Below are 25739 nucleotides of genomic sequence, written 5' to 3'. Positions count from 1 at the left end.
GTGCACTCAAACACCAGACCTGTTGGTTATTGGAGGATCTTCTATTTCTGGTCTGTTAAACGCATTGGCCACCACGTACCGTGCGTGAACTGCTCGCTCACTCAGCGCGTGAGTGAGCGAGCGCCTGACTGAGTAGCCTAACATAAACATCTAACTATAAGTTGGTGTTTTTTTCTTCTTCAGGGGTGTCAGGGGCATTGCCTGTTACGTAGTATGGGTTATTGGGCTACCTTGATGAACGCATATCATTATATTTCACTTTTTTTTCAAATATAATTAATTAGTTCAACGAACCGTTCGGTACATAATGCGTATCGCGTACCAATACGAACGGTTCAATACGAATACGTGTATCGTTACACCCCTAATATATTATATATATATGACTAGTTTTAAATAGTAGTCAAAACTATATAATTGTATCTTGATAATACTATAACACTACTTCTACATCATTTTCATGGAACATTTGTCTTGGTTTAAACAGGCCTTAATAATTGCAAATGGGCCTTTTGTTTGAATGTGTCTAGACATTATAAACTGAAAATAGCTGACAGAAATTTCTTTAAAAAGTCAGTCACCCAGAAGGTCAGTGAACAATTTGTGAATTTCCCAGTCCCTCAAAAACAGTTGCTACGTTGATAACCAAGCCCAATCCCAGCCTTGTTCTGTTGATCCAGGTGCATCTCCCATGTTACAAATTCATAGTAAGCCTAGAAATATGTCCACAGGCTGGTACACTGAAGTGAAACGTCAGCCTTTATTTTGCATTAATCATCTCCACACAACCCTGCTAATGTCATCGAACGACCACGGCATTACACATTAAACCCCAATGGCACAACGAAAAATAGCTTTTCAAAGTCTCTATGCACATCATACATGATAAATGAATCTATTTTGTCTTAATGGTAAATGGTGCACTAATGTTGGGAGTGCGTTTGGGTTATTACCCACAATTAGGACATGAAGGCATTTGAGCTTAAATGAGGTAGAAACTATTAAAGCAGAGACGACAGAGTGCTGTAGAGGACAAGTGAGCATTTAATGCAATCATGATGGCGCAACCTGTCTGGAACGAAACAGGTTCATGGAACAATGTGTAACCTCTTCGTGACACACACACACACACAAACACCTAAAGAGGGGTAAAAAAACTATTACTTATTGCTACTCTTCCTGTGACATGTGGTAAATGTCTTTGCTCTGGCGCTGCATGGATGCCCGCTCAGTTACGCTTACAGTTATTGCTGGAGTCATTAGGCCCCGGGGAAAATAAACTGACTTCAAGCAAAGCACGGAGATAGAATCACTCACCGATGGAGTTAAGCACATGAAGGACAAACCGTTGTCTGGGGGCAAATATATCGGGAAGAATTTAAAGGTCCATTCGGAATATTTGACAAATGTATCCTTTACTGCAATCCACACTTAGTAGGGACCTGTATTTGATTTAATTTTGTTAGACTGAACCTCAAGAATACTCCACATCCAATTAAAAATCCTGGTTGGTCATTCCCAACCAGGGCTAAATGTAAAAATGTTCAAAATGGGAAAAAGTATAAATGTTTTTTTGTTTGTTTTTTCTTGGCATTGTAATAAGTATTTATTTTATTTATTTATTATTATTATTATTATTATTATTATTATTATTATTATTATTATTATTATTTTTATTTTTTTTTTTTTTTATTTTTTTTTTGCTTTAATTTATTCAGCATATATTACATTTTAAATAAGTGTTGTTCATCAAACAATACTGGAAAAAATGTTTCACAGTTTCCACAAAAAGTATGAAGCAGCATTTTAATAATAAGAACTATTATTGAGTATTGTGGACCAGTATTATAAATTCATTATTGTTTTCAGGAATAAATTACATTTTAAAATATATTCAAATAGAAAACACTTATTTTATACTGCAATATTATTTCACAGAATATGTATTTTTAAAATATTATTTTAATCAAATAAATGCAGCCTCGGAAAGCAAAAGTGTATTTAATAATATTGATTATTATTTAGCTTCAATGACATGGCTATGGGGATACATGAGACAAAAGAGGCTGGAAAACACTGCCCTGGAACATCTACCTGGTTCCAGGACAGTCCATGAAATACAGTCGATGTCTGAGGCAGAACAGGAAGAAGTAAAACACATCGGCTGACTCTTATGTGCTCTTTGACATTCTGTAACCAGATCGGCTGTTTGTACAGGACTAATGGCAGCCACGGGAATCAGGGGCCCTGAGATTTAACTGAGTGGGAATGTGTAGAATGGTGGAGAAGTGGGAAGAGAGCATGAAAAACTCCAGCAAAGGAAAGAAACTGAGAGTCTAGCCTTAAACAAGATTTAAGCAGAAGATGTTTAGCAGAGGTCTATATAACCAGATAGTTAATAGTATTTATTCAATGCAGAGGGATATTATGTTTTATGATAAACTATTATTCACCAGTTTATTATTTACACAACAGATTTTATAGGTGTGCATGTTTTTAAGACCAACTGTTACACTGGTTTCCCCTCAGAATTATTACTATACTAAATATTGTGATATGATCATAAATATAATGATGTAAATTATTAACCATTTAAAGGAGCACTCAGTAATAATAACCTGAACTATGATTAATTTATTAAGTTGGAAAGTGTCTTATAACAAGGGGGTTGATCAAATCATGCTGTTCAAGTGATATTGATATGAAGCTCCTGTTAGGCTACTGATACGAGTCTTTATTTTATGTAAATGCATTTAAAGAGATTTTTTGCATTGCCTTACTTTCCGTTGTTCTTTTAGTCCTGCTGTGTCCTGCTGGAGCTCACTGTGTGCTTGGTGTCTGTCTTTGAACACTGATGACAGTTGACTGTGTATATACGCAGATAGGTTCAATTTAGACTGTCCCATCCACTTGTTCAGGCCAAGATTTGACCCTCACTTATCCACGGATGGCGTCAGTCTCTCCCTTACTCCAAACACGGTATCGATTCAATCTCAAAGCACGCAATTAAGGCTACATCGGCGATATGGGCAGAGTGTCAGCCTCGATGAGGCCCAGTGCATGTCAACATGAGGGCCTTTTCAACTACCCTCTAATGTACCTTTCAAAAGAACTGTGAAATATAAAAGAAAGGCTGAGGGAGAAAAGGCAAAGAAAAAAGACAGATAAATGAGCTCCTCGAGTGGAAGAGAGAGAAGGGGAGGCCAGTAGGCTGAGAAAAGATGGTGTTGCACATCAATTGAGAGCAAATTGTCCAGAAAGGAGGACAGAAATGCATCAATCTTTTTCCTACAAGCCTCCACAGGAGAGCTTTAGACGGTTTGGGAAACACTTTCCAAGGTCTTTCTAGGCGATTCCAAGAACCATTATCGAGTTGGGCTTACAGAAGGTGCCTATTTCACACTTGATCTGACATTTCTTTCATAGTTTGTATTCAAGTGCAGATTTGTTTGGGGTCTATCGTAATAGTCTGATTATGTTTCTCATTATTTGAGATTATTATTGGGACAGTGGAAGACATTTGGTCACTTTGGCTGTCTTGGCTTTCTCGGAGTTGGCCCACCACATTTATAGCTGTTCCACTAAATCATAATTAATGATTTTCATACTGGCTGTTGCCAATTTGTAGTGCAAGTGAAGTGAGGTAGTTTAGATGTAATTTGGCAGTCTGCTAATACATGCTAGTATAATATACAGTGATTTGTTACATATGACTATTTTTATAATAACAGTTGTAGGTGTTCTGTGGATGGATCTTCATAAATCAGGCCTGTATTGTTTAAGCAATGGAGATAACTAAGACAATAGATCTCCAAAACACAGAACAACTGATAGACAAGAAGGGTAAAGTGACAATATATAAAGTAAAGCAGAATGCAGGTGGTGACAACCTAGGTTGCCGGTTTGAAACCTAGAGCTACCGAAGGAATGATTGTTTACTCCACCTCATGTGATTCTAAACCCATGGTCAAACCCTGACACTACATAGTTTTATTTTATTATTATTATTATTATGATCAGCTAACATAACATAACTCATAAATATGTCATCATAGGTTAAGGAGGGGGAAAAAGCTGCCAGCAGGAGAAACAGCAGAATAAAAATATTCTTCATAAATATTACATGCAGGTTCAAGTCAATGCTAGTGCTGCAGGTCCACCAAGATGATGGACAGTGATATTACAGACGCCTCTCAGATCAAACAGAATTTAATCAAACCCAACGATCTAAAAAGATGATTAACATCCTAAAAGTGTCCGATACTTTCTGTCAGCTGTTTGGAATCAGAATCAAAAAAGCGATATCCGACTTGTAAATGAATCGCTCTTTTGAGTTGTGTTACAGATAAAGACATTCACCATCCAAACTAGGCTTAATCCAGATGATTGTTTCCCATTGCCATTGTTTGTCATTCAGCCTCATATACATGTATACTAAATTCATAGTCATTAAGAACAGATATTACTTTTAATCCACCTTGATCCAAGCTGAGAAAGACTATCAAACAGATAAATACAGTTGTTAGAAATGTCATCTGTATTTTCACATTTATATTTCAATAGACTTTCACTAAATAAAAAAAATACAAATAAAATAAAAAGTCTGTGTAATTGTGTGTGTGTGTTTATGTATGTACCCATGTTTATGTATACTAAACAATATGTGAATTAGTTTATGTATCATCTCAAATAAAATATATTTACCTGTGTTTGTTTGTCTTTCAAGCCTAAAAACATTTGTGGTAAATTACACACATTACATTTGTTGGTATAGAGAAAAAAAAAACAAAAAAAAAACATATTATGTATTGTGCATATAGACTGTCCATTGTGACACCTGAACCATTATCATAAAAATTATCATAGTTCAATATTTTATTTTAGTTACATATCATAGCAGACTGATATGTTTAAATGTATGAAAAATACAAGATACAGTTGTGAGATTTAAAAGCTTTGCCGCTTATTTCACTAAAAAATGCTTATATTTTAGTCCTTTCCTCACACAAAAATATTGTATGGCTTCATAAGACTTGAACAGCATGAACATTCAGCTAAACTTATTATTTTTATTTTGGTATGCAATATGCGCTTTGTAATTTTTGCATGAAATATTATTTTAAGGTTAGAATGCTCTTGAGGAAGAACTAAAAGCGTCTGGATGAAAAGCATCTGCTTTACAAGTGAACAAAGGATAACATTGAACAACACAGTTTATTGAACATCCGTTCTGACTTAAGCACAGAGATAAGAGTTTGAAAAGCAGAAAATATATTTGTATGAATAGTTGTGGCCCCGTTCGCTATTGGTCATCAGAAATTCCCTTCCACAAATTTTTCTTTCTACCTATAACTCTCTCTCTCATGCTCTCGCTTTCTCTGTTGGCAGCAGCACTGGCAGGAGTTATTACTGTGAGAAATGATTGGGCGGGTGCTGCCAGACCCTCTTGTTCACTCAGAAGTCTCCTACAATTGCACACGAACACAGTTTTGTGCCTGAGCACTCTCAAACCCACTCACATTCATGTTCACCATCTCTCTCACACACACACATACACACACACACACCTGCTTAACCCACACCTGCCTGGACACCACATGGCCTCTCAACCTTGTATGGTCTCACTCTATTTCTCTTTCTCTCTCTGGACTGGGATCTGTTCACCTGCAGGTGTCAGTGTGATTGCCTGCAGAGGGGAGGAAAAGCTTGACCTTTCCTCGCTCATTCTTCCTATGTCCCTGCTTACACTCTTTCTCTCCATCTCTTATGCAGCACAGAGGAGCAGAGAGGGAAATGGCCAGACAAAGCGTAAAGCATTCAGCTCATGCCTCTAAATTATGATAAATTAGCCTCTCTGGAGAGAATATAGGAATAAAAGACTGAAAAAGTAAAAAGCTGTGACTAAAATTGACTTTGACAACTTCTGTCTTTGCAAGCGAATAAAAAATAGTGCATTTACAGAAGTGTGTGCAGCCTTTTGGCAAATGGCGACCCTTTCTTTTCTTTTTTCCTTGTCTTTTTTTTTCTTTTTTCATGAAAGGTGAGAAAAATATGTAGCCTTTATATAAAACAATAGTTGGCCATTTTGCCGAACTGAAATGAAAGGCTTAGCACTGACTGAGGTAAAACGCTTTTCTTTTCTCCGGTACTTAAACTGAATTACACGCTTCTTTAAAGTGTTCACTCTGAATGAGCACAGATGGACAAGTCACAGAGAAATACAGTGCCAGTACAAAGAGTCCTTTTAAGAGTATGAGCTGTTGATTAGTCCTGACAGGACTCCTGGTACTTGACAAAAATTATTCAGCCTCAGGTATGAAGGTAAGGTATGAATGTTTAGGAAAGCTGTTTACAATGTAATTTTTAATATGCAGAAATAGATTTTCCTGACCTATATGTGTGCATTTTAAGTTTTAAGTCTCATAAATTGGTTAATTATACAGGTTTAACAGTTTTTATTAATTTATTACAAATTAATATTTTCCAATAACTTTAAACTGATTTTGACATTTTATGGACATTTTTACCTTTATGAGGCTCTTTTTTTTTTTTTTTTTTAAGTGTCCATTATCTTTTGAGTAGAATTCTTACAATTAATCAGTGAATTAGAATTATAAGACATTCATGCTGTTAACAAACAATTTAAATCAACTCACAAGCTCCATCTGAAGTGGCATTTAGATGTATTTACACACTGTTTGAGTCAAGACATGAATGCATTTAATCTGCAATTACAAATGCATAAATATTAGAGATGTTCCGATTTATTAGAGATGATCCCTTTTTCTCTTCCCGATACCGATTCCGATACGTGGGCTCAGGGTATCGGACGATACCGAGTACTGATCCGATACCTGGGTGTGTATCTGTATATACAGCTGTATATACTACTAGCCCTGTGTAAATTGCTAGAATTTTTTTATGGTGTGCTTCAGACTTATCCCTTAATAAAACATGAACAAATACATGGTGAACTACTGTATTCATTTCAGTATTTTTATTATCTGACATGAATTTGACAGTAATATTATTTATTTTCTTAAGCGAAAAGGAACTTCAAATGCAGCCAAAAAACTAACACCGCAAACTAAAAACGGTATTTTAGTTTTACAATATAACTGTATAAAAACGGTAAGTCTAGGAATATAGAAAAATATATATTAATCAGATAATCTCTTTACAACAAAACAAGTAAAAAACAAGCAACCGTCTAGGCATAATTATTATTATTAATAGAGACGTAGTAATAATAATACGTCTCTATGTCACTATATGAGACACACAGCAGAGACTATAAAACAGCGAGCTCCCGCGCATCTGCGCCCGTCACCCACAGAGATGTAGAATTTGCAGGAGTAATATTTAAATAGTATTTTGCAGTTTAATATTCACAGACACTAGTATATATATATATATATATTCGGCTACAGTCTGGAGCCCTGCGCTTAGACTAACACGGAAGCGACTGAACGCAGCTGCGGGTACCGAATATACTAGGGAGTCAGTAACTTACTACCGGTACTACAGATACGCTGATATCATCCCATTTTTAAATTTTTAGCACTGACTTGGTAGTGAAGTGCCAGTACTTGTGGCATCCCTAGTCGTCATTTTACTGTCTAGTTGGTCTAGTCTGAAATACTGCTAAACAGCGGACATACTGCTAACCACTGATCTATAATATAGAAGTGGCTTCACTGTCTGTTGGCAGTTTAGAACGCGATGAACGATCCAGTCATATATAAGGTGTTTCTCAATGTCAAGGAAGGATTCCTCAGAAGCCAAAATTCAGAGGATGCTACGTCATCGACATCCGTCGAAGGACTGTTCCAATGTCGAGGATCCTCATAATTTCAACCGAGGACTGAGTCTTCATTCGAAAAATATCCCATACACAGGAAAGGATGGATATGTGTAGCCTTCGCGCTCTCAAATCACCCACAATCATATGCGCGCAGCTTTGCTATCTAGTTCAAAAAATTCAACCGAATTCAATTCGGACCTCTCATTTAACAATTGTTTGCTTGGTTGCCGTCACTGACATTAAGTCAAGTCAAGAAAAGTCAAGTCTATTTTATTGTCAATTCTTCCACATGTACATTACATACATACAGAGAATCGAAATTGCGTTACTCTCAGACCCCCGGTGCACGCAGATAGCATTAACATTAAAGAATAAAAATCGAGATAAAAATATAAAATGTAGATACAACTATACAATAAGGGAATGTTAAAAAAAAGTCATAATAAAATTAAAAATAAAGTTAAATAAAGCAGCGCCAAGGCAAAAGACAGATAGAGGTGCAAATCAATGAAGTGAACAACAGTGGAGATAAAAGGTTTTTTAGTGCAAAAACAAAAGCTTATTAAGTCTGACTAAAGTGATAAAGGGCTCAAGAGCAATTGATATTATACCAGAACAATTAATATTATACCAGTCACAGCGTTATTCATAGCTTTCTCATCTTTTTTTAACAAGGACCAAGGAACAAACGGAGGAGTTCATACGTCTCCGTGTAGAAAACAAGCAGCCGTTTACCGGGGAGAGATACACCGCGGCGAATGGATATCAGTGAGAAACAAATTATTTTTAAAAAGCAGACCTTTTCACTGACATAATGACGCAATGACGTGCACTTGCTAGCCTGTTCCATTTACTTGTTCTTTGAATGCTAAAGAGGAGCCTATGAAGGGACTGGTGTCTAAAGCATAGTCTTTTAATTAACTTCTTGTTTATTGAGCTGTTGTAAAAAATCAATATCACATTTGTAATCATGGTATTTTTTGGGGAGAAAAACTGCATTCTTCATGTGAAATTGATTGACTTTAGGAAGTGGTAGAAATATATAAATTTACTGCCCCCATGTCTTGAATTTGTGATCATTCTAAACATATTTTATTAGACTGAATCATGCAGTGAAAGAACGCACTCTAAATGTGCACTGTCACTAGTCTTCACTTTGTAGTGGTGTTTTGAATCTTTTTTTTTTTTTTTTTTTTGCAAAATACTCCATAATGTCAAATCACACATCATTAAAACAACAATTATAATATCGCAGACAATGCATATCGCACACCCCTACAACTGAGTCATCTCAGATGAGAAGATACGTTCTATTGGGTTTTTATCCTTGCAGCACCAAAGCATAATTAATGTAAGGTAATTATTTTACTTTAGTGTTTGTGTGTGTTATTGGGGAAATAAAGAGGACCGGACCTTGGGGGCCTCAATGGTGGGTACGGCCCTGTTCATGAAGTGTTTCAGTCTGGTTTTAAATCCCTGTATAGTACAGAAACTGCACTGTTGAATGTTTTAAATGATTTGTTACTTTTGTTACTAGCAGTGCTATAGTGCTATGTACGTACATTATTTGGTTTTGAGGCTTTAGATTCATCCTAGAGACTTGGGAATCTTTGGAATCTTTTTTAATCTGTAATAAAAGTTTAATTTGCTGATTTGTTCAGTGGCACAATATATCTTTAAGTGGGTGGTGAAAAGCAGCAACACAACCACAATAGACATCGGAAGGAATTATCAGATTTTCATCTGCAACCAAACTTCTATTATGCTCCTCTGCTGCACTTCACTACACAGTAGTGAATTTCTTCACATTAATTTGTTGTGGATGTGTGCTGGATGAAATTCAGTAAGTTTAGCAAGTCCACCAATCATGTTATGCATTTGTGATATAACCATTCTTTAAATGAGTTATTCATTAAAAATATTAGTTCAAAATACAACATTAGTGTGTGGAGGAGAGTTGTCAGCTGTGTCCAGCTCCACATCTGGGGTCTTTTCAGGTTCATCCAGATGGTGCTCTCTCTGGGCTGCATTGGCCCTCAGGGGCCCAGCCAGAGTACAGGAGCAAAGGGTCGTCATCAAACCTGCTGTATCCTCCTCTGTCCTCTCCACCTAAGACAGATCCAGCTGTGATTAACGGGCAGAGCCCTGTCCCTCATCCATCTTGTTCCTGCTTCCATTCCTTCTGTTTTATGGCTCTGTCTCTCACCCTTTCCTCTCCCTGACAAGGGACACTTACTTCTTTCATTCACTCTTCTGTAGCTGAAAAGGGGGGTAAGTGGGGTGACAGAGAAATCTGTTCCATTTCAGTTTCAATTACATTTAATTTAAGCAATATTGCTCAAGCAATAGTGCTGTTGTTGAAAATCATGGCTCAGATTTAACCCGTAGATCAGCAGCAACAGGACTGTTAGTTTGATTTTCCTGTAATAGTTCAATAAACAAGACGTTAACATTCAGTACTTTTCACAAGGAGTGGATCTGTTATGCTTCCATAGCTGCCAGTAGCACAGAAAATATTGTACAGGTAGAAGGAAGAATGAGTTCTGCTCAATAAAGCCTAGAAGTTACGTAATGTCCCATGGTAAGAGAAGAAACTAAAGCAATAAGAGCCTGCGTTCAAGTAAAAACTATTTCGAGAAATTACTGACTAAAGTGTTTGATTGGTCTATATACAATGCCCATGCTTTAATGTTAAAAATCTGGATATATCTCAAACACGACATGTGTGGGAGATAATCAATTAATATTTCCAAACTAAAACACACTTTGCAAAGAAACAGAAAGCTGGCTACAAAACAATAATCCTTTGGAGGCTGTCAGATCCACTTGAGATTATTAATGATTTATTTGTTTTTATTAAAAGAAAAAAAGGCCAGTGTCTTTAAATTGAATGGTAAAATTAAGAATTTTCACTATTCCAGTTCATTAAAATGGACAGCCTGGTTCTTGCATCAGCATGTATAGGGCTCATCTATGTCTTTCCAAGTAAATTAGATTTAGCCAAAATATATTTCCTTCACTTGATTTCTTAATGTATTGCATATGGCAGTGGTGTAGGTGATAAATTGCAGCTACATCTGTGCATATCTGAAGATGTTAGATGTTTAGACTCACAAGTCTAAAGTGTCTAGGGTGAGTTTAACATTTATAATCAAAACAATGAGGAAGAGTTGTGGAAATGAAGAAAATAAAACTGGCAGAAAATATTAATTAAATCGGAAATATTTCAAATTCAAATTGCATGTCATAAAGACAAGACAGGTAAAGAGAGAGAAAGAGAGCATCTGGATTCAATGGAGGCTCAAGTGAAGGAAATGTAAGTTTGTCCTCCTCATACTCAATTTTTTTTGTAATTAAATTAACATTAGTGTTTCATTCTCAATGCTTATGAGATGTAGAGAGAGAGAGAGAGAGAGAGAGAGAGAGAGAGAAAGAGTAATAGACATGTAAAGAAATTAAGCATTTTAACGTCAACTCTGTTATAGGTGTCACAATATACCGGTATTGCCGATAAGGTTATATTCAAATTATGAAATATCGACATTGTGTTAATTATAGGGTGTGATGATATACCGGCATTGGTGATAACCACAATATTTAAAATAAAAATTCAAACTTATCCTCTGATGCCACATGGACTACTTTGATTATGTTTTTATTACCTTTTTGGACATTGACAGTATACCATACATACATTTTTAATGGAGGGTCAGAACGCTCTATGACTAAATCTAAAATATCTTAAACTGTGTTCCGAAGATGAACGGAGATCTTAAGGGTTTGGAACAACCCATTCTCACTCCAAAGGCGTCAAAAACCGAAGCATGGTCAAGCGCCCCTAGCGTCACTTTTATGACGCCAAATGTGCCTCTCGGCGTCGAATATCGAAGCACTACGACATTCATTGCTTTCAATGGGAAACTTTTGGCGTCAGAATTCGACACGAGGACATGAGATGTTTATCGCTATGAAATCACTTTCAAGAAGTCTCATTCAGAACACATCGCGATACTTGCTATCAGTTCCACAGTTTGGGTGAGTAGTCGTATATACGCTCTTTTAATGCCTTTTATAAAATGTATTCTGTCTTATTTATTAATCAAATTAGTGCCATATGTTTAATCGCTGTATTATATCGGTCATCCGCGGCTGTCTTTGAGTTTCATTGCGTTTAAATAAATGAACACAGCTGCTAATTAGTCTGATTAAACTCTATCTGTCACGTGACGTGCCATAGACCTTCGAACAGTTTTATATTATTATTAATTTCAGGATCAATGATGTAAGTTGTATTTGTAGTAAAATCATGGTAATCACGACACTTACAATAGTAATAAATGAAATGTGAAGTTAAAACACAGTAAACAGGACATTAGTAACTGTATGTCACACACCTGGACTCATTTAATGTGTTTTTGCCCGTGACCCAGTTTCTGTCTTTCCGTGTTTGATTAGTTCCCAGGTGTGTCCATTATCTTCCTCATGTGTTCCATGTCCCTGTTAATTTAATGATTCCATCCACCTGTGTTTCCCCAATTATCTGTTGTACATAAGCCTTGTCCCTTCTGTTCTGTTTTGTCGGGTCTTCTCACTTGTGACCACTTGCTACTTACGTGTGTCTACCTCTGTGCTCCATGTTGGATATCCCCTGTGTTGGATATATTAAAAACCTTATTCCGTTTATCCTCGACTCCGTATTCCTTCAGGCAGCGTAAAACCGTGACAGAAGACCTGACCTCAAAAGAGAAAATAGAAAACTGCGTGTTCTTCCCTCCGTTTTGCTTTTGTTTTTTCACAGTCTTTTCTTTTCTTAGTGTCTATGGATCCCCTCTATCGTCCCGAATTCCTCATCCTCCTGCTGAAGCAGGAAGGACGTTCTCTCGAGGACCATACCAGACAGTTTTTCCTATTAGCTAATGCCACCAGCTACCCGGACGGCGCGCTCTGCACCTTCTACAACACCAGCCTGAACTCCAAATGCAGAGCGTTGTCGTCCGAAGATGGTCCTCGAGAGGATTTCGCCGCATTTGTGGAGTGGACTCTGGCGAGAAATGGGTCATCTCTCACCATCTGCCCCATAGAGGACCTCGCCAGCCCCACTCCCGACCCAGAGACCAGCCAGCCACCATCACGCCACACGGAGCCAGAGCCCACCGCAGCCGCAGAGCCCGAGCAATCCATTGACAGGGAACAGGATCTCGAGAGCGCGACTGACCAGGTGTGTGAGCCGGCAACACCGTGCATCGTGGGAGTCCTCGTGGAGATCGAGGGCGTGGAGGAAAGCCCTGCCCACACTCCTGCGACTGAGGGTGAGCTGTATACAGTCTCTGAAGGTCATAAGGTGCAAGCTCTGGATCTGATGGACTGGTCTATGGAGGTAATCCCTAATTTTCCTGTTTCCCCGCTGGTTCCGTCCAGCCCTGATTCCCCTGTATACCCTCTCAGTCTCCCACTCCTACCTCCTCCAGTCATTTCCTCTGCTCCATTTCCGCTGGTTCCGCCCAGCCCTGAGTTTTCTGTTTCTCCGCTGGTTACGCCCAGCCCTGAGTTTTCTGTTTCTCCGCTGGTTACGCCCAGCCCTGAGTTTTCTGTTTCTCCGCTGGTTACGCCCAGCCCTGAGTTTTCTGTTTCTCCGCTGGTTCCGCCCAGCCCTGAGTTTCCTGTATCTCCGCTGGCTCCGCCCAGCTCTGAATCTTCTGTTTCTCCGCTGGTTCCGCCCAGCCCTGAGTTTTCTGTTTCTCCGCTGGTTCCGCCCAGCTCTGAATCTTCTGTGTCTCCGCTGGTTCCGCCCAGCTCTGAATCTTCTGTGTCTCCGCTGGTTCCGCCCAGCTCTGAATCTTCTGTGTCTCCGCTGGTTCCGCCCAGCTCTGAATCTTCTGTGTCTCCGCTGGTTCCGCCCAGCTCTGAATCTTCTGTGTCTCCGCTGGTTCCGCCCAGCTCTGAATTTTCTGTGTTTCCGCTGGTTCCGCCCAGCCATGATTTTTCTGTTTCACCGCTGGTTCCGCCCAGCCCTGAATCTTCTGTGTCTCCTGTATTCCCTCCCAGCCTCCCTCTCCCGCCTCCTCCCAAACCTGCTGGTCCCTCTACTCCTCTTTCGCTGGTTCCGTCCAGTCCTGATCCTCCTGTCCTTCCTCCCATCCTTCTCCTCTCTCCTCCTCCTAGACCAGCCAGTTCCTCGTCATCCCTGCTGGTGCCAGTCAGTCCCGCAGCTCACCCTCAGTCCGCGCCATCGGGGCGCGGTGGTTCGCCGCTGGACTGCCAGTCTCCAGCTCCGCCTTGGCGTGTTAAGGCCCTGTCTCCGCCTCCAGCCTCCGAGCCCTGGACTCCTCCTCGGTCCTTCGACCCAGCGGCTCCGCCTTGGCTCTTAGCTCCCTCGTCTCCACCGTGGCCTGTCATCCCACCTGCTCCACCGGGCTCCCTCGTCCCTCCGGCTCCACCTTGGTCAGTCGTCGACCATCCGCCGCCTCGGGACTCCACTCCTCTGGTTCCACCTCGTCACTCCATCCCTCCGGCTCTGTCAGGCTCCTCCTTCCCTCCAGTTCCACCTCCATCCTCGGTCACTCCGGCTCCACAGCGGTCTGCCAGGACCCCGCCTCTGCCTTGGTCGCCTGAGCCTTCAGCTCCACCTAGGCCCTCCGGATCCTCGACGTCACCCTGGCTCTGCGGCTGTGCTGCTCCATCTTGGGCTCCTCACCCACCGGTGCAGTCTCCGCCTGTCGGCCCCCTGGTGTCGTCGACCCTTCCTTCACCATGGCTCCTCCCGCCGTCGACCCCACCTTGGATCTCCGTCCTGGCTGGTCTCTGGTGGACCATCTGGCTCCTCCTGCTCCTGTCTCCTCCCTGGCTCCTTCCTCCGTCGTCTCCTCCCTGGCTCCTCCTTCTGTGGTCCCTGTCTGCTGGCCCCCTCCTGGAAGTCCGTCCTCCACCGGAACCTCCTCCCAAGTTCCCACCTACGCCTCCCCCTGTTGTTTCTACGGTGCGAGGACGCACCTACCGGGAGGGGGGAGTACTGTCACACACCTGGACTCATTTAATGTGTTTTTGCCCGTGACCCAGTTTCTGTCTTTCCGTGTTTGATTAGTTCCCAGGTGTGTCCATTATCTTCCTCATGTGTTCCATGTCCCTGTTAATTTAATGATTCCATCCACCTGTGTTTCCCCAATTATCTGTTGTACATAAGCCTTGTCCCTTCTGTTCTGTTTTGTCGGGTCTTCTCACTTGTGACCACTTGCTACTTACGTGTGTCTACCTCTGTGCTCCATGTTGGATATCCCCTGTGTTGGATATATTAAAAACCTTATTCCGTTTATCCTCGACTCCGTATTCCTTCAGGCAGCGTAAAACCGTGACACTGTAACTGTAGTTTTACTATGGTATATTAATAATCAATACAACAATACAATAATCACCAAACCAGCTATGTTTGTATCACTGTAATGTTAGTGTTTTTATGTGCTTTTATATGACAGATATCACAGTAATCATATGTTCTGTACCATGCTTTTAATACCTTTTAATGTAAATCCAAAAAAAAAAAATGCAATTAAAAATAAATAATAAAACATGCATTTTTTACCATCTTGCAGTTCTTTCATATCAGTTTATATATATATATATATATATATATATATATTATATCTAAATATTTTGCTCACAGATCATTATTAACATTCTGTATATAATTCAATTTTATTTACTCTCCCTTTTTATTATTTTTATTTTTATTTTTAGCTGAAAAGACATAAAGGCAGTCAGCCCAGTGGTGTTTCTGGAGAGGGATTCCTTCAGAAATGGAGAAGACAGAAAGCTGCAGAGGCAGATATATGCAGCAGTAAGTCTGTGATAGTTTGTCTCTTTTATCAAACATTCCTGCTGTTATAATTTGTACAGCATTTGTTGTTTCTTAAACTGTTGCACTGTCCAAATACCCACACTTGCCATCTTTGCACTTGACCACTTGATTACTTATTTGAAGTCTTTCCTGTATTTGGCCTAGTGTTCGAGTGAGCATGATGACCACAAGTGTGTGTCGAACTTTTCATGACCTGATGACTGTGTTTCCCAATCCTGATCCTGGAGAACCCCAGCACTGCACGGTTTTGGTGTCTCTCTTATCTGCCTTGGAGTCTTCACTGATGAGCTGATGAGTTGAATCAGGTGTGTTTGATCAGGGAGACATCTCAAATGTGCAGTGTTGGGCTTCTCCAGGACCAGGATTGGGAGCCACTGCCTTATGGGACACTTATGTGTTTACAGAGATTTTTAATAACTAATTATCAATATTTCACATACTGTACATTGGACAGCTTCCCATGACCTCTTGTGAGATCTCGGCAAAAAGTCTGACGATTTATTCCAAAACATGATGCATGATGGGATACACTAAGCTTTGTATAGTGCTCCGGAGCAGTATTGGAGAGGTTTAGTGTGTTAAGGACGCTGTGCTTTGGCATTATTAAGACAGTCTCGTTCACACACTGTCACGTACACACACTCTCAAGTGGCCAAGACTGCAAGTGTGGGTATCTGGACAGGGTCAAAGTCTTGAAAATGATCCCTAAACACATCACAGTCTTAATAATCCAGTTTAACACTTGTATGATATTGTACAAGCCCCAGGACAGCCTCATCTGACACTATCAAAAGAATTCATATGACTATAGCTTGCTATTAATTACTTGCTTTCAATAATGGATGCATTTAACTTTTAATTATACAGCATCTTTACAGAGGTGTAATGTACAAGCTGCACGTAATTAATAATATTTCCTTCTTTCTGTCTTACAGGATTTTTTGCAGATAATCCTAATGCTGTTCTTCTTTTTCAGGTCTAAAATATCAAGCTCAACAACTCACTCAAGAGCCAACCCTCACAAACCTTCCTAAAAACTAAAAGAGCTATTACTGAGTCTCAGCGAATCTTGCCACAATCAGCTCTTCCCAGGTACATTTGTTTAGAATATTTTTTTTAATCAACATTTACTCCTCAAATGCTCTGGTCTGAATCTTACTTTAAATTAACTTAATTATGTGTAAGGAGCAATATTAATTGCACACAGAGTAAGTAGAGATTATCTTGTTTCACAGAAGAGAAGGAAGACCAAGGAAATGATTTGCTCAGGATGAGGAATGAAGATGGCCATCTTGTGCTCAAACAAACAGAAGTCCACTGGTATGTGTGTGTTGAAGCAATGCTGTGTTATACAACATTTTATGATGATCTCTCACAGAACTGGTCATGTCAGCCTTGATTTCTTTTTTTACTATTACAATTACAGCATGTTAGCAAAGTGTGACTGGACATTTTTAATATTATGTTTTTGAAAACACACCACCTGTTTTAAGAGTAGACAAGTATCATGAAATTGGTTTAGTTGATATAAACACCAATGTACATTATTTCATTGTTTTCTAAATGTTATGTTATAAATTGTGAATTGATAGTGGATTGGTTTGAAGCCAGGCCTTACACTGCACAGATTAAAACACATTTGTGAGAGAAGTCAGGAACTTTGGAGAAAGATTCTAGAGTAAGAAAACACATTTACTGCAACAATAGATGAATTCTAGAGTCTCTGAGAACTACACATGCTAATGCAGTCTCATGAGCAAGACCTTTGCCTCTGTAACTTTTTCTTAATTCTTTAATTTTTATTGCAGTATTTTAATTTGTACAGATGATCTCATCAGCCAAACGAGGGGTTTTGACCAAGTGATGCTCTTGAAAGGAGTGAAAGAAGAGGATGTGCTAAATTCTCTTCAGAGAAAAAGCTTCTCAAAAGATCTTAAAACAGCTTGAAGAATGGTAAGTGTACAGTACTACAAGGGTCATAGTTGCTCACCCTGCTAAAATCACACAGAACATAAGCTGAGCTCTCTGTCCATTAAACAACTTCATCTGGATTGCTTGTTTCACTTTGACCAGGTCTGGGATCTTAGGACTGAGAGATCCTCTGGCTGAGGACAAGCTACACCACATCAGTGCTGGATATCAGCCACAAACTGTTTCCAGACACGAGAGAAGAAGAACACGATGGGGAGATGAAACCAGTTTAGATGTGATGATGGGAATCATTATTTTCTGGAACAGTATCTCATGTCTTATATGTATCACATGATCTGTATCACAGTTGACTGGATGGGACTGTGTGACTTTTAAGGACATTTCATCACTCATCTGTGTGAACTGATTTATATATGAGGTTAATGTATTTTTGATGATAATTATTTTCATTGAATCTTATTCGTCTTGATGCTACTTTATCAACTTTATAGTCTATGCTTCAATAAAATGAAAATGCTGAATATTGTGTTCTGAAGATTCTTGTTAAATACATAATTTTACTAGGTAGGCTGATATATGTTTATTTTAGACTTGGAAAAACTACATATTAATTATTGGGATTATTTTTTTATTTAAGACATAAACATTTTTGATCGGATTAATAACATCTGGGACATCAGTACACCAGAAAGTAATTTTTTTTATATTTTAGTAACAAATATGCAAATTTTTTAGTGAAATAAAGGGAGTTACGAGATTAACTATTCTGCATTACAAGATGGTGCCATGGGCTTTATTGTTACAAACACTTGAGGGATAACTGAGAATGTAGCAGGAATGATCAAAGTGTATCTTGTACTGCATTAAAACCAAGAGCACACACATGATGTCCAGCACCTGAGGAGCAAGATACGGGGGTGAGGAGGACATTTTTACACTGATTTTTGCTAAATAGTGTGTATACATTGTCCTTGATTACTGCTTTACAGTGGGGAATAGATAAAGGCAAGTTGTTGCAGGTTCATCCATTATATTTCTTGCCATATACTTCAAAAATCAAATAAATAATCTATTATTTTCATTATTAAATCATTTCTTTCTAATTTTTCAATGTTTCATCAGATGGCCTCACAATGTCCTGTCAAAAGGTATAATAGCAATGATGTAAGAATTAGAAAACAGAGGACTGTGAAAACTGTCAGATATAAATGTGACTCAGCTCAGTTTGTTGTCCATGATGAGTAGAATACATATATGTAGGTTTTACTGCCCTTCTACCCCCAGGGGCCCAGTAGCACCCCCCGGAAGAGCCCAAAACTGTACATTTCAAATGGCTGTAAATCAGAGTCCAATTAACATATCAAAGAGAAAATGGGCAGGATTATTACTTATGCTATGCTGATAAAATAATGTTGAGCTCAGTTTTCAGAAATAAATGGAAAGCTGACATAAAGGCATTTTAAATATTGCTCACTGTAAAATACCACATTCAGCCTGCCTCTCAAATATATCATAGAGGTTTGCACAATAAACATATTTAGATATCCAGTTTTCCTTAAAATAAATAATTTATTTCGTTTCGTTAATAAAAAGTTTTAAACTACATTACCCACAAGCCTCCGTCGTTCTATCTATGCAAAGGCAACACTAGGGGGCTGTTTTTTGTAGTTCATTGAAGTTATGCTTAGGGTTAGGATTAGGATCTCGCTAAAGATGTCATTTTTGTCAAGATAGCAACACTTCATTGTTGACTTAATATATTACTAATGTGATGATAGCAGCAAAACATACTTTTTTACATGATGCGCTGTTTAATATGGGTTAAAAGATAGTCCAACCACAGACTGTCCTGAAAATTCTTAGCCAATGACATCAAAGCTGAGCAGCAGCGTCACACTTCCTTATCCATGTATGACAGATGTCTTTCGTTTTTCGGCTGAAGGGATAGATTCGGTTAACAATAGATTAAGCTTGCTACTTATTAGATTCGGTTTTATTAACGTCTTCACCTTCCTCCGTTGTTCAGCTTGACAAACATTGGGCAATATTGATGTGCACATGCCCAGCAGTCGCAGTTGTATCCAACAGACAGATTCCTCTATAATAAATATAAGACACATTTTTAAGATTTATATATATTTTTTTTTTGACCAAAGACAAATATATTTACTAATCAAATGACGTGCTTCTAAACTTTACATTGTATATTACATTGTGTTTTAAAGTTAAAATTGTTCACATTTGTGTTTCTGTGATTTACCATTCTCTACCATTTGAACTCTAGGAATAAAAACTGAAATTATAAATGAATGAATGAATGAACAAATAAATACATAAAGCATAATAAACATGCATATTTTTGTAAGGATCTTCCATTATTTATTTATATGTCAAACTCATTTAAAGACAACATGCCCAAATTACTACACTGCATCCTCTGTCACCAAGCTCGTTTTTGCCACCATAAAGAATAAAAAGGCAGTTATGTTGTAAACATTAACTATTTTCAGTATGCAAATGAAAATGCTTTTATTAAAAAACAAAACAGTAAATACAGTATGTCTTTCAGAGAACACTGGAAAAAGTGTTGTGACCAAAATGTTATACAACACAATGTAAATGTTTCAAACTCACAAAAAAACACCATGAAGACATGCATGTCAAGTGTGCAATATATTTTTAATATGGAGCGCTATTTTTAACTATTGTTTTCATCACTGGTTCTGTAATGTATTCATTATGAGCTTATAAATAAAACAAAGTTACATCTTCTGCAAAAATCAAACCACTGCAAAGTCTAATCACTGATCCAGGGACCATTTCTGTGTGTGTGGGTGATAAAGAGTAAACGAGGTGAGTCCTTGTGCATGATGGAGCTACAGCGTTATCCTCAAACAATCCTGTAAGACAGAAAGGAAGAAAATATTAAATTACATTCAACTTATACATTACACTGTGTTTTGTTTAGACCATAAAAGCAGCCTCTGTAAAAACTTGAGAGTGTGTGTACGTGACAGTGTGTGAACGAGACTGTCCCCGGTCTTAATAATGCCAAAGCACAGCGTCCTTAACACACACTAAACCTCTCCAATACTGCTCCGGAGTGCTATACAAAGCTTAGTGTATCCCATCATGCATCATGTTTTGGAATAAATCGTCAGACTTTTTGCCGAGATCTCACAAGAGGTCATGGGAAGCTGTCCAATGTACAGTAACAGTGAAATATTGATAATTAGTTATTAAAAATCTCTGTAAACACATAAGTGTCCCATAAGGCAGTGGCTCCCAATCCTGGTCCTGGAGAAGCCCAACACTGCACATTTGAGATGTCTCCCTGATCAAACACACCTGATTCAACTCATCAGCTCATCAGTGAAGACTCCAAGGCAGATAAGAGAGACACCAAAACCGTGCAGTGCTGGGGTTCTCCAGGATCAGGATTGGGAAACACAGTCATCAGGTCATGAAAAGTTCGACACACACTTGTGGTCATCATGCTCACTCGAACACTAGGCCAAATACAGGAAAGACTTCAAATAAGTAATCAAGTGGTCAAGTGCAAAGATGGCAAGTGTGGGTATTTGGACAGTGCAACAGTTTAAGAAACAACAAATGCTGTACAAATTATAACAGCAGGAATGTTTGATAAAAGAGACAAACTATCACAGACTTACTGCTGCATATATCTGCCTCTGCAGCTTTCTGTCTTCTCCATTTCTGAAGGAATCCCTCTCCAGAAACACCACTGGGCTGACTGCCTTTATGTCTTTTCAGCTAAAAATAAAAATAAAAATAATAAAATGGGGAGAGTAAATAAAATTGAATTATATAAAGAATGTTAATAATGATCTGTGAGCAAAATATTTAGATATAATAAATATATATAAATGTATATATAAATATAAACTGATATGAATGAACTGCAAAATGGAAAAATACATGTTTTTTTATTTATTTTTAATTTGATTTTTTTTTTTTTGGGATTTACATTAAAAGGTATTAAAAGCATGGTACAGAACATATGATTACTGTGATATCTGTCATATAAAAGCACATAAAAACACTAACATTACAGTGATACAAACATAGCTGGTTTGGTGATTATTGTATTGTTGTATTGATTATTAATATACCATAGTAAAACTACAGTTACAGTTAGTAATGTCCTGTTTACTGTGTTTTAACTACACATTTCATTTATTACTATTGTAAGTGTCGTGATTACCATGATTTTACTACAAATACAACTTACATCATTAATCCTGAAATTAATAATAATATAAAACTGTTCGAAGGTCTATGGCACGTCACGTGACAGATAGTTTAATCAGACTAATTAGCAGCTGTGTTCATTTATTTAAACGCAATGAAACTCAAAGACAGCCGCGGATGACAGATATAATACAGCGATTAAACATATGGCACTAATTTGATTAATAAATAAGACAGAATACATTTTATAAAAGGCATTAAAAGAGCGTATATACGACTACTCACCCAAACTGTGGAACTGATAGCAAGTATCGCGATGTGTGCTGAATGAGACTTCTTGAACGTGATTTCATAGCGATAAACATCTCATGTCCTCGTGTCAAATTCTGACGCCAAAAGTTTCCCATTGAAAGCAATGAAGGTCGTAGTGCTTCGATATTCGACGCCGAGAGGCACATTTGGCGTCATAAAAGTGACGCTAGGGGCGCTTGACCATGCTTCGGTTTTTGACGCCTTTGGAGTGAGAATGGGTTGTTTGGAACGCCATAAGGGTGAGTCATTAATGACAGAGTTTAAATTTTGGGTGAACAAACCTTTAACTGCATGACTTCATTGGCATACCTATATGTTAAAGAGATTAAAATATGGTAAGGAAAGTTAACAGGTTAATGTATTAGTTTTTATGTTAATATTTATCTAGCATACTGTTGAACTTGACAGTATTTTCTATCTTGTTATTTCACAGGGAGCTTTAAAGAAAGCCAAAGTCTCAGGTCTGCTTTGACCTGAAGAAAAAGTGAGGTTTTCTATAGATACATCTATAGTGCTTTATCGATATAGTGAATTATTTTGGCCACAATAGCATATGAAAAATCTAATATCGCGACAGCCCTACTCTATTAATAAATTATTACTATTTTCAGTTTGTGTTCATGTTTGTTGTTGTCTTGAAATATTTCCTCAAGCCTTTGGTTTGTGTCGATTGAATTTCCATGCATGTTTTTGTGTGAATCGCAGTTCTTTTTTTTGCTCACAGATTTCTCACATACAGGACATGCTCAGCCTTGTCATTCTATCAATAACAAATCCAACCAGGAGAGTTTCTATGGTAACGGTAGCATGACATGCACTGGGCGATACAGCTGAGCCACTAGATTCTGGAAAGAGTGGCAAAGAGCTTGGAGGCCAGTTATTACTGACCCAACACACACACACTTAAACATCAACTCTGTTCTCTAAAAGAGAAAATACAGAAGAATGGACAGAAATTAACAGAGAAACTGCAGGAGAGGAAAATGAAAGTTTTCATTAGAAAGGCATCCTTTAATATCCCGGTGCTTTCTTCATAATCCATGTCTTTCATCTGTTGAATGCATTTAAAGAGGGTTTATCTGCTCTTTGCATTTAGCAATTAATTAGTAGAGAGGAACATCATAAGACACAGAGCGACAGAGCGAAAACAAGCAAAAAAGCTCTTCTGTCCTTTGTTTGCAGCTCAGCTGGGGTAACTCGGAGAGCTCTAAAGAACCTTTTAAATTTCCCTTCTCATCTCCCATACAGAGAGAATGGCATTACCCATCATTCCTAGTCTTCCTAACACTGTAACAAAGCAACATAAATAAAAGCCAGTCCACTTTTAAGATATTATTTCACCCAAAACATGAAAATTCTGTACACTTGTTCACCCTCGTGTCATTCTAAATGCTGTTTTTGATTTGAGTGTGAACATGACCTGTTATTTGTGAATAAACTGAATGTGCATCTCATTCATGGAGGAAATAAACAAATTAGCCATCGTGTTTGTGAACCAGGGTCTGCTGACTGACTCGATGAAAGCAGATCTATTACTGTTCAGCAGTTTGGGGTCAGTAAGATTTTTTTTTTTTTTTACTTTATTTTTATTTTTAAAGCAAAATGAATACTAACTGTTTTCAGCATGTAAAATAACAAAAAAAAAATGTTTCTTGAGCAGTAAATCAACATATTGGAATGGTTTCTGAAGTATCATGTGACACTGAAGCATGACACTGAATATGACTGCTGAAATATCAGCTTTGCAATCACAGAAAAAAAAAAAAAAAACACTCCAATAATACTTTCAGTATTGCTGTTTTTACTGTATTGATCAAATAATTGTAAATAATAATAATAATAATAATAGACCTCAAATGTATTGTATTGCTTGATTAACCACTTTAATTAAAAACAATCATGGAATAAATTCAAAATGCATAAATGTGACTCATAACTACAATACGATCACACAGTAAGGATGTTACTGAAACCGATGCTTAAACACGGCACTAAAGTCTCTTAGTACATTCGTAGATCACAAAATCTAAGGCTTGTTTCGTTGTGAACATCTCAGTGCTTTTTAACGAATCATTGTTTCCATAAATAATTTCTGCATAGTTTCACTGAACAAATCAAAATCCTCAATACTAATGAGAGCAATCTCTGAGGGAAACATTTCAATGACTTAAATTCCTGTTTTCATTTTTGGGTGAAGTATTCCTTTAACCTTCTTTGAATGCACCGATTACAGTTGAAAATGTCAACTAAATGTCAAATATCTTTTTTGTTGCTCGTTGGAAAACAATTGAGATTTGAACAACTTTGACTTTTATCATGAACAAGCACTGTGGCTTGTTAGCATAAAAGCAGCATTATTATACCTTGTGCTGCAAAATTGCTAGTTTGGATGCAGTAATCTTGTTTGTCTTTCCATTCCTTGCAGCAGTTTCTCCTCCTGAAGACATTACACTCAGCTTGTACTAATGTATGCCATTAACATCACGTCACTGGTGTGATCTGAGGGTATATGCAGGACAGAAATCATGTCATACTACTCTTTGTCAGCACCATGCATTAGCATTTCTGTCCATAAAATGTCCCAGTGCCGTTAAACGAGTCATACTTTTTAAAAGGAAACTTATTAGAATAAAAAAAAAAAAAAAATGTAAGTGCAAACTGAATGTAATGCTTTCAGACACTTAATTGCACGTTATTTAAAATTAAATAAAAATTAGTCGAACTTAAAGAGTCTTTCTGACACACTCAAGTAGGGCTTAAATGCATATTTACATGTAATTTCATGAATACTATTATTTTTGAAATATGGTTAAAGTTATATGCCCTCCAGGAGCTTGCATTCCTCTTCAGAAAACTCGAGCTGCGTCAAAACGCTATGGGGAATGCATTTAGGTTGAGCGACTCTGAATAGGCTTGCTTGAGATGAGCAAAATCTGTGCAAATTGATCATTGGTGATCACCGCGAGATGGATGCCGGTAGAAAAGTGTCCGAGTTACGTCCGCCTTGCTCTGATGTCATGCTGGCGTGTGCCAAAAAAAAACTCTTGCACCGACTGTGCTGATCAAAGTAAGAGAGGAAACGACTGACTGACGGCACAGCCTCATGCTGATTGGCTTAGAATGTCAGCTGATACATTTTCTCTTTATTCTAGGAATTAGATTACCAATTTCTTTATTTATATTTACATGCAAAAACTAAACAAAAACAAAACACGCATAGTGAAGTTAAGGATTAAGATATGCGGTTATTTTTCTCTTTTTTCTATTGTATGTTTGTGTGAATTAATAAATCAATCCATTAAAAACATACATGCACACATACTTAAAATAAAAATAACAGCTATGTGTACTGTGCTAGACTAACTGAGACTTGTCATGACACTTGAATACTTTTGTTGTTCTCTCGTTGGTCTGATTGCTTCTGTTCTCATTTGTAAGTCGCTTTGGATAAAGCGTCTGCTAAATGCCTAAATGTAAATGTAAAGTGTACTACCAAATGTACTGACATTTATGGCAAACTAAAATAGAATGCTTGAATGTTATTTATACTGACTTATTGTCTTGTATATGAATATTTTTCATCCATGCATTCATGACCTTTAGACTGGACTATTGTAATGCACTTCT

General features: G+C 37.9%; 3 long non-coding RNA genes across 4 annotated transcripts in view; 2 read left to right on the top strand and 1 right to left on the bottom strand.

Annotated features, from left to right (window-relative positions):
* The window catches only part of LOC127964649 (uncharacterized), a 131580-nt gene extending 113482 nt beyond the window's left edge, over positions 1–18098 (top strand). The window contains exon 6 of the long non-coding RNA XR_008155097.1: positions 17730–18098. This is a non-coding gene — a long non-coding RNA (uncharacterized LOC127964649). The remainder of the gene's footprint in view (positions 1–17729) is intronic.
* The window catches only part of LOC127964651 (uncharacterized), a 130563-nt gene extending 108237 nt beyond the window's left edge, over positions 1–22326 (bottom strand). For both annotated transcript variants that reach the window (XR_008155101.1, XR_008155102.1), the window contains exon 1: positions 22086–22326. This is a non-coding gene — a long non-coding RNA (uncharacterized LOC127964651). The remainder of the gene's footprint in view (positions 1–22085) is intronic.
* LOC127964658 (uncharacterized) lies at positions 15820–16978 on the top strand. The gene is made up of 3 exons (XR_008155108.1): positions 15820–15961; positions 16633–16748; positions 16892–16978. It is a non-coding gene; the product is annotated as an uncharacterized LOC127964658 (long non-coding RNA).
* Positions 22327–25739: the final 3413 nt, after the last annotated feature.

Source organism: Carassius gibelio, chromosome B9 (genome assembly GCF_023724105.1).
Source record: "Carassius gibelio isolate Cgi1373 ecotype wild population from Czech Republic chromosome B9, carGib1.2-hapl.c, whole genome shotgun sequence".
NCBI classification, from domain to species: Eukaryota; Metazoa; Chordata; class Actinopteri; order Cypriniformes; family Cyprinidae; genus Carassius; species Carassius gibelio.
The sequence above is the reverse complement of the archived record's forward strand: the minus strand, read 5'-3'. Positions and strand labels throughout refer to the sequence as shown.